The sequence below is a fragment of the Oncorhynchus clarkii genome, unplaced genomic scaffold (genome assembly GCF_045791955.1).
Source record: "Oncorhynchus clarkii lewisi isolate Uvic-CL-2024 unplaced genomic scaffold, UVic_Ocla_1.0 unplaced_contig_12371_pilon_pilon, whole genome shotgun sequence".
NCBI lineage: Eukaryota > Metazoa > Chordata > Actinopteri > Salmoniformes > Salmonidae > Oncorhynchus > Oncorhynchus clarkii.
The window spans coordinates 26,577-37,059 of record NW_027259069.1 but is presented as its reverse complement, the minus strand read 5'-3'; positions in this window follow the sequence as shown (position 1 = coordinate 37,059).

The following is a 10,483-nucleotide window of genomic DNA, read 5'->3' as shown; positions in this document are numbered from 1 at the left end:
AGTTACCGGGATGTAGTTACCAGGATGTAGTTACCAGGATGTAGTTACCATGATATAGTTACCGGGATGTAGTTACCAGGATGTAGTTACCAGGATGTAGTTACCATGATGTAGTTACCAGGATGTAGTTACCTGGATGTAGTTACCGGGATGTAGTTACCAGGATGTAGTTACCAGGATATAGTTACCAGGATGTAGTTACCAGGATGTAGTTACCGGGATGTAGTTACCGGGATGTAGTTACCAGGATGTAGTTACCGGGATATAGTTACCGGGATGTAGTTACCAGGATGTAGTTACCAGGATGTAGTTACCATGATGTAGTTACCAGGATGTAGTTACCGGGATGTAGTTACCTGGATGTAGTTACCGGGATGTAGTTACCGGGATGTAGTTACCGGGATGTAGTTACCGGGATGTAGTTACCGGGATGTAGTTACCAGGATGTAGTTACCGGGATGTAGTTACCGGGATATAGTTACCGGGATGTAGTTACCAGGATGTAGTTACCAGGATGTATTTACCAGGATGTAGTTACCATGATGTAGTTACCAGGATGTAGTTACCGGGATGTAGTTACCTTGATGTAGTTACCGGGATGTAGTTACCAGGATGTAGTTACCAGGATGTAGTTACCAGGATGTAGTTACCGGGATGTAGTTACCAGGATGTAGTTACCGGGATATAGTTACCGGGATGTAGTTACCAGGATGTAGTTACCAGGATGTAGTTACCATGATGTAGTTACCAGGATGTAGTTACCAGGATGTAGTTACCAGGATGTAGTTACCAGGATGTAGTTACCGGGATGTAGTTACCAGGATGTAGGTACCCTTTCATTCAAGTGCTCACCTAGCAAGAGGCTGTTGTTTATCAGAGTTTTTGTTGTCCGGTGATGGTAGAGTTTGCGAAACAAATACCTACTGGATTGATGAAAATAATCATGATATCATTCTGCCAGGTAAGGATAGGCTACTTTTTGTACAGTAGTTCACATTTTAATTGAGAAGGTTTTTTGGGAAAGCCTTCCATCTACCAGAAGACTGTTTTCATTAGCATCCTCGCTAACAGGTACACAAAGTGGTAGACGCACGCACTGCACCCATACAGACAGGGACTTTCTTGTTGCCTCTTCAGAAAATATGAATCACTGATGCATTCTTTTCATGTCTTATGATAAACATTAGCAAATTCATTCATTTTCAATACATTTAGTTGATTCCCTACTAAGGTAAAAGAAAATGTATATTGTTGAATTCCGTTTTAATTACTGGATTCCGCGAGGGCCCTAATTATCATCTTTGACCAACCACCTTGATTCGGGTCCTGTGTAGCAAAATTAGAAATGTGAATAGAATCGTGTTTTTTTACATTGGATAAAAGTAGAGACTCAGAGCTAGAAAAGGATATATCATACACTACAGTTGAGGAACAATAATTCTGCTTTGAAAGTTGATTAACTTGTAACCCCACTTTTGAGAGAATGTCCCGTGAATGTTTTGCTGCACCTACTGGAGAGCTCTTCTTTGTTTATACCCATTCAGCATAGTTCACACCCTCTCTTAAGCCTTGGCCCCACCCATTCAGCATAGTTCACACCCTCTCTTAAGCCTTGGCCCCACCCATTCAGCATAGTTCACACCCTCTCTTAACCCATTCAGCCTCTCTGGCCCCACCCATTCAGCATAGTTCACACCCTCTCTTAAGCCTTGGCCCCACCCATTCAGCATTGTTCACACCCTCTCTTAAGCCTTAGCCCCACCCATTCAGAATGTTCACACCCTCTCTTAAGCCTTAGCCCCACCCATCTCTTAAAAGATTCACGTGTGTGTGGACCTGCTAAAAAGAGTGAGGTAGTTTATTAAAAAATTTAAGATTTTAAGACTAAAAGTGGTGAAAGTAGTAGTAGTAGTAACAATATACTTAATCAAGTCCTTGTCCTATATGCTAATCTGACATTGGTACAGGTCATATTGTTCTTCACATTACCGTCTCTGATAAATGCACAGTATATCAAATAAAATGAGTTTATTACAATAGCTGTCTGTGTTCTCTTTTTGACTCCCTACTGTATTTTACAATCATACTCTGCTTCCACCGGGCATTCTGCTGATTTCAAAACTCCTTCATCTTTTTCCGTGACAACAACACTGTTGATTTCCGTTTTCTTCCCCATCACTGTCATCAGAAAACTCTACAATGTTTGGTTCAAATAAAAAAAAAAGTTTTTACCTAAAAATCAGGGATTCCCTCATCGTCTGATTCAGTTGAGAGAGAGAGAGTTAGCACGGCACGATCGTCCTCCAGAAAATAGTCCAATAGCGCCTGATAAATTCAGTTGTGAGCAGGGGCAACACTGTCAATAGAGCCTGATAAATTCAGTAGTGAGCAGGGGCAACACTGTCAATAGAGCCTGTTAAATTCAGTAGTGAGCAGGGGCAACACTGTCAATAGCGCCTGTTAAATTCAGTAGTGAGCAGGGGCAACACTGTCAATAGAGCCTGTTAAATTCAGTAGTGAGCAGGGGCAACACTGTCAATAGAGCCTGTTAAATTCAGTAGTGAGCAGGGGCAACACTGTCAATAGAGCCTGATAAATTCAGTAGTGAGCAGGGGCAACACTGTCAATAGAGCCTGATAAATTCAGTAGTGAGCAGGGGCAACACTGTCAATAGAGCCTGATAAATTCAGTAGTGAGCAGGGGCAACACTGTCAATAGAGCCTGATAAATTCAGTAGTGAGCAGGGGCAACACTGTCAATAGAGCCTGATAAATTCAGTAGTGAGCAGGGGTAACACTGTCAATAGAGCCTGATAAATTCAGTAGTGAGCAGGGGTAACACTGTCAATAGAGCCTGATAAATTCAGTAGTGAGCAGGGGCAACACTGTCAATAGCGCCTGTTAAATTCAGTAGTGAGCAGGGGCAACACTGTCAATAGAGCCTGATAAATTCAGTAGTGAGCAGGGGCAACACTGTCAATAGAGCCTGATAAATTCAGTAGTGAGCAGGGGCAACACTGTCAATAGAGCCTGTTAAATTCAGTAGTGAGCAGGGGCAACACTGTCAATAGAGCCTGATAAATTCAGTAGTGAGCAGGGGTAACACTGTCAATAGAGCCTGATAAATTCAGTAGTGAGCAGGGGTAACACTGTCAATAGAGCCTGATAAATTCAGTAGTGAGCAGGGGCAACACTGTCAATAGCGCCTGTTAAATTCAGTAGTGAGCAGGGGCAACACTGTCAATAGAGCCTGATAAATTCAGTAGTGAGCAGGGGCAACACTGTCAATAGAGCCTGTTAAATTCAGTAGTGAGCAGGGGCAACACTGTCAATAGAGCCTGATAAATTCAGTAGTGAGCAGGGGCAACACTGTCAATAGAGCCTGTTAAATTCAGTAGTGAGCAGGGGCAACACTGTCAATAGAGCCTGATAAATTCAGTAGTGAGCAGGGGCAACACTGTCAATAGAGCCTGATAAATTCAGTAGTGAGCAGGGGCAACACTGTCAATAGAGCCTGATAAATTCAGTAGTGAGCAGGGGCAACCCTTTTGTTTGCAGTTCTTCATGATCTCTTTCAAAAAAAGGACTATCCAAGTCTAGGACAAAAAGGCTTCTCAACAGTTTTTACCCCCAAGTCATAAGACTCCTGAACAGGTAACCAAATGGTTACCCGGACTATTTACATTGCCCCCCCTTTTTACACTGCGGCTACTCTCTGTTATCTATGCATAGTCACTTTAACTATACATTCATGTACATACTACCTCATTTGGGCCGACCAACCAGTGCTCCCGCACATTGGCTAACCGGGCTATCTGCATTGTGTCCCACCACCCACCTCCCGCCAACACCTCTTTTACACTACTGCTACTCTCTGTTCATCATATATGTATAGTTACTTTAACCATATCTACATGTACATACTACATCAATCAGCTTGACTAACCAGTGTCTGTATATAGCCTCTCTACTGTATATAGCCTCTCTACTGTATATAGCCTCTCTACTGTATATAGCCTCTCTACTGTATATAGTCTCTCTAATGTATATAGCCTCTCTACTGTATATAGCCTCTCTACTGTATATAGCCTCTCTACTGTATATAGCCTCTCTACTGTATATAGCCTCTCTAATGTATATAGTCTCTCTAATGTATATAGCCTCTCTAATGTATATAGCCTCTCTACTGTATGTAGCCTCTCTACTGTATATAGCCTCTCTACTGTATATAGCCTCTCTAATGTATATAGCCTCTCTAATGTATATAGCCTCTCTACTGTATGTAGCCTCTCTACTGTATATAGCCTCTCTACTGTATGTAGCCTCTCTACTGTATATAGCCTCTCTACTGTATATAGCCTCTCTAATGTATATAGCCTCTCTACTGTATATAGCCTCTCTAATGTATATAGCCTCTCTACTGTATATAACCTCTCTACTGTATATAGCCTCTCTACTGTATATAGCCTCTCTACTGTATATAGCCTCTACCTCTCTACTGTATATAACCTCTCTACTGTATATAGCCTCTCTACTGTATATAGCCTCTCTACTGTATATAGCCTCTACTGTATATAGCCTCTCTACTGTATATAGCCTCTCTACTGTATATAGCCTCTCTACTGTATATAGCCTCTCTACTGTATATAGCCTCTCTACTGTATATAGCCTGTCTTTTTACTGTTGTTTTATATCTTTACCTACCTATTGTTCACCTAATACATTTTTTGCACTATTGGTTAGAGCCTGTATTCAGCATTTCACTATAAGGTCTACTACACCTGTTGTATTCAGCATTTCACTGTAAGGTCTACTACACCTGTTGTATTCAGCATTTCACTGTAAGGTCTACTACACCTGTTGTATTCAGCATTTCACTGTGAGGTCTACTACACCTGTTGTATTCAGCATTTCACTGTGAGGTCTACTACACCTGTTGTATTCAGCATTTCACTGTAAGGTCTACTACACCTGTTGTATTCAGCATTTCACTGTAAGGTCTACTACACCTGTTGTATTCAGCATTTCACTGTAAGATCTACTACACCTGTTGTATTCAGCATTTCACTGTAAGATCTACTACACCTGTTGTATTCAGTATTTCACTGTAAGGTCTACTACACCTGTTGTATTCAGCATTTCACTGCACGTGACAAATAAACTTTGATTTGATTTTATTATCTACATATCCTAAGCAGCTCATATTATAGACAGAAGTGTGGTACGTGGCAGACCAATCCAAACTTCTCTCTCTGCATGTCCAGCCCATCCATTGTAATAGCCAATCATGGCTAGCGGAAAGGTTCCTGACTTTGGCTAAACCAACCAGGCTTAATTTTAAAAAATGTGTATTTTGTATTTACAGATGGCAACAAGTTTGTTATTTAATAAAAGTTCCAGAAGGCATTTCTTACCAAAAACACATTTTGATAACAAAAATGTAAATGATTAAGTTCAAATGCCTCTCCTGTGAAACGCAGTCCGCCCACTGCTAAAATGAGTAAGAAAACCAATTCTATGTAGTTGACTGAGCGTGACACCGACCCAAATGAAAATAGCAGGTGAGTGGGCTGTGCGTAAAAGGATAGTCTCTCTCCACCGCCTTGCTGTCCTGTCCTGTCTGGTCTGTGTGGAAGGAAGCTCTCTCTCCCTCTGCACCGTGCAGCACTCTGACACCCTGACACCTGATACTGGACTAATCTAGCAGACTTAAGGAAAAAAAGGCTCTGAGAAGGGACAAACGGAGCCTCTTTTTGTCTCAGTAGTGTTATGACTGATTTTATATGGGAGCTGTAGAGTAGGCCTTCTTTTTCATTACCGTAGCCTATAGCTAACTCATTTAGCCCTCTGTTGTAAACAAGCTGCTGTTTAGGTGTTGGGTTTCAGGCCTAGTTTACCGACTACCGTTTAGAAGAAGCTCAAGCCTTAATCACTGATCTCCTACCCTGTTGCCAAATAGTCAAGTGGGACACTTAAAAAAAAAAAAAAAAAAATTATTGTTGAATTTGATCAATTCTCATTTCTAAATGTTACTCCAATAGCGTATTTTGTCCTGCGGATAATAGTGTATTATAGAACAGTTGTCCCCCTGAAGGCTTGTCCTCTTTCAGGGATTCATCCACCTTTCACTGTGTCTCTGTGCTGTAATTTGTGAGGGTCAGGTTTAGGGCTCTACTCCCTTTGTGTTGCTGTGTCACCTGAGGCCACACTTTAAACCGTGTCACCTTATCCTTTTATTGACTAGGAGGGCTAATGTTAAAAGTCAATAGTTAGACTCGTGCCCATTCTTCACGTTTAGGACTGGATACAGAGATGATGTGTATATTGGCTAACCAGACTCACCTCGGCGCGCGCGTGTGTGTGTGTGTGTGTGTGTGTGTGTGTGTGTGTGTGTGTGTGTGTGTGTGTGTGTGTGTGTGTGTGTGTGTGTGTGTGTGTGTGTGACTTGTAAAGTTACCTTTTGGCTTAAAGGCCCTCTCTCTTTCATTTTGAACAAGAACAAAACAACAGACCACAACTTGGTTTGCTATGTGGGGGGTGTGGCTGGAGAAATAGAACCACTTTCAAATTCGTATGATGCAAAGACTGACAGTCATGGAACTATGCTGGACAGGAGACATTCCAGTTGATGGGAGCTGAGGAATATTTCATTCAGTCAACATGATTATCTTTGGACTATAGATGTTTGTTTGGGAACTTTTCACTGATTTGGCATTGTTATTTTGTATTTGATTTTGTTTAATTTCTCTTTGATTATTTGAGCTGTTCTTGCCATCATATGGACTTGGGGTTTTACCAAATAGGGTCTGTCTTCTGTATACCACCCCTACCTTGTCACAACACAACTGTTTTGGCAAATAGTAAAAATAAAGAAAAACCTTGGAATGAGTAGGTGTCAAAACTTGTTTAAAAAAAGAAGTGTCCCTTTTTTCAGGACCCTGTCTTTCAAAGATAATTCGTAAAAATCCAAATAACTTCACAGATCTTCATTGTTAAGGGTTTAAACACTGTTTCCCCTGCTTGTTCAATGAACCATAAACAATTAATGAACATGCACCTGTGGAACGGTCGTTAACACACTAACAGCTTACAGACGGTAGGAAATTATGGTCACAGTTATGAAAACTTAGGACACTAAAGAGGCCTTTCTACTGACTCTGAAAAACACCAAAAGAAAGATGCCCAGGGTCCCTGCTCATCTGCGTGAATGTGCCTTAGGCATGCTGCAAGGAGGCATGAGGACTGCAGAAATAAATTGCAATGTCCGTACTGTGAGACGTCTAAGACAGCGCTACAGGGAGACAGGACGGACAGCTGATCATCCTCGCAGTGGCAGACCACGTGTAACAACACCTGCACAGGATCGGTATTCAGAACCACAACCAAAGAGTTCCCTAACCTCTCTTCAACATTTTTCCAATGTTTTCTTAACATAATTCAAGTTGGTTTAGCTAACTCAACTAATTACTAGCTTCAAAAGAGGTCAGGGCTTGAATGAGATGAGGTCACCGTACTGTGGCAGGTGAGAGGAAGGCCATAACATCAGAATGGGGGCCATTTTGGTTTAACGTGTCTCTCTGCTCTACAGCCAGTGCAGGCTGACTTGTAAAGTCTGCAGCCCAAGGAGCCTGGGCTGGAACGCAAGATTCCTGGGGATTGGCCAGCTGGGCTATATCTACTAGACATTCTATTGGCTCGGGTCACATATCTGTGCCATGCAATATCGTAAAAGTCTGCGTTTCACTCACCGGCTGAATAGTTTGTCATAGCCCAGTCTGAGAAGTGATAGCCTATCTTCATTTCCATCCCTGACTGGGTGTGTAGTGGTCAGGGGGTCCTGGTAGGTCTGTGGCCCCTGGATCCCCTGGTAGGTCTGACATGGGGTCTGGGCAGGCTGGGTGTGTAGTGGTCAGGGGGTCCTGGTAGGTCTGTGGCCCCTGGACATGGGGTCTGGGCAGGCTGGGTGTGTAGTGGTCAGGGGGTCCTGGTAGGTCTGTGGCTCCTGGACATGGGGTCTGGGCAGGCTGGGTGTGTAGTGGTCAGGGGGTCCTGGTAGGTCTGTGGCAGGCTGGGTGTGTAGTGGTCAGGGGGTCCTGGTAGGTCCTGGACATGGGGTCTGGGCAGGCTGGGTGTGTAGTGGTCAGGGGGTCCTGGTAGGTCTGTGGCTCCTGGACATGGGGTCTGGGCAGGCTGGGTGTGTAGTGGTCAGGGGGTCCTGGTAGGTCTGTGGCTCCTGGACATGGGGTCTGGGCAGGCTGGGTGTGTAGTGGTCAGGGGGTCCTGGTAGGTCTGTGGCTCCTGGACATGGGGTCTGGGCAGGCTGGGTGTGTAGTGGTCAGGGGGTCCTGGTAGGTCTGTGGCCCCTGGACATGGGGTCTGGGCAGGCTGGGTGTGTAGTGGTCAGTGGGTCCTGGTAGGTCTGTGGCCCCTGGACATGGGGTCTGGGAAGGCTTGTTGGGTGTCGCTACTGATTGTAGACAATCAGCGATAAATGACTCAAGGGCACAGAGTAGTAAGGGTTCTGCTCCGTATAGTGACAGCTTTGAAAGAGTTTAATTTCGGGCCAGAGGGCAAGAGTTTCCCCTTCTTGTCCTGCAGGAATAGAATTTACCCCACCTCCACCCCACTTACCCTGCACTGTCAACAACCACCTCTCTTATGAAACCTCCAGACACTCAGGTTGCAGTATTTATTCAATATTTTATTTAACTAGGCAAGTCAGTTAAAATTCTTATTTACAATGACGGCCTACCAAAAGGCATCCGGCCTACCAAAAGGCATCCGGCCTACCAAAAGGCATCCGGCCTACCAAAAGGCCTCCTGGGATAAATAAAAATATAGGACAAAACACACAACACTACATAAAGAGACACCACAACATTACATAAAGAGAGACCTAAGACAACACTACATAGAGAGACCTAAGACAATACTACATAGAGGGAGCTAAGACAACATTACATAAAGAGAGACCTAAGACAACACTACATAGAGACCTAAGACAACACTACATAGAGGGAGCTAAGACAGCATTACATAAAGAGGGACCTAAGACAACACTACATAGAGACCTAAGACAACACTACATAGAGGGAGCTAAGACAGCATTACATAAAGAGAGACCTAAGACAACACTACATAGAGAGGGGGCGTCATGTAAGAAGACAGACAGTAATGTAGTGGATAATGTTATAATGTAGCATTTCTGTGTATTTAGCTTATTCAATGTGCTATTAATTTATTGGTTTTATATTATTGGTTGTTGTTTAGCCTCTACAGGCTACACTTCCAGCTAACATCCAATACATCAGACATGTTGTTTAGCCTCTATAGGCTACACTTCCAGCTAACATCCAATACATCAGACATGTTGTTTAGCCTCTACAGGCTACACTTCCAGCTAACATCCAATACATCAGACATGTTGTTTAGCCTCTACAGGCTACACTTCCAGCCAATACATCAGACATGTTGTTTAGCCTCTACAGGCTACACTTCCAGCCAATACATCAGACATGTTGTTTAGCCTCTATAGGCTACACTTCCAGCCAATACATCAGACATGTTGTTTAGCCTCTACAGGCTACACTTCCAGCCAATACATCAGACATGTTGTTTAGCCTCTATAGGCTACACTTCCATCCAATACATCAGACATGTTGTTTAGCCTCTACAGGCTACACTTCCAGCTAACATCCAATACAGCAAACATGTTGTTTAGCCTCTACAGGCTACACTTCCAGCTAACATCCAATACATCAGACATGTTGTTTAGCCTCTACAGGCTACACTTCCAGCCAATACATCAGACATGTTGTTTAGCCTCTACAGGCTACACTTCCAGCCAATACATCAGACATGTTGTTTAGCCTCTATAGGCTACACTTCCAGCCAATACATCAGACATGTTGTTTAGCCTCTATAGGCTACACTTCCAGCCAATACATCAGACATGTTGTTTAGCCTCTACAGGCTACACTTCCAGCCAATGAATCAGACATGTTGTTTAGCCTCTATAGGCTACACTTCCAGCCAATACATCAGACATGTTGTTTAGCCTCTACAGGCTACACTTCCAGCCAATACATCAGACATGTTGTTTAGCCTCTACAGGCTACACTTCCAGCTAACATCCAATACATCAGACATGTTGTTTAGCCTCTACAGGCTACACTTCCAGCTAATACATCAGACATGTTGTTTAGCCTCTACAGGCTACACTTCCAGCTAACATCCAATACATCAGACATGTTGTTTAGCCTCTACAGGCTACACTTCCAGCCAATACATCAGACATGTTGTTTAGCCTCTACAGGCTACACTTCCAGGTTTCCAACAGCAGGTCAGTTCAGCATTCAGAGCCTTTAAGGACGTTAGAACGTAATACTCCATGTGGATATTCAAAGCTTTTTGTGTTGACATATTGTCCTGTAGAACAGAGCAGTGAGTTGTCAGAAAGCAGTTTGTATTAACTCTACTGGCTG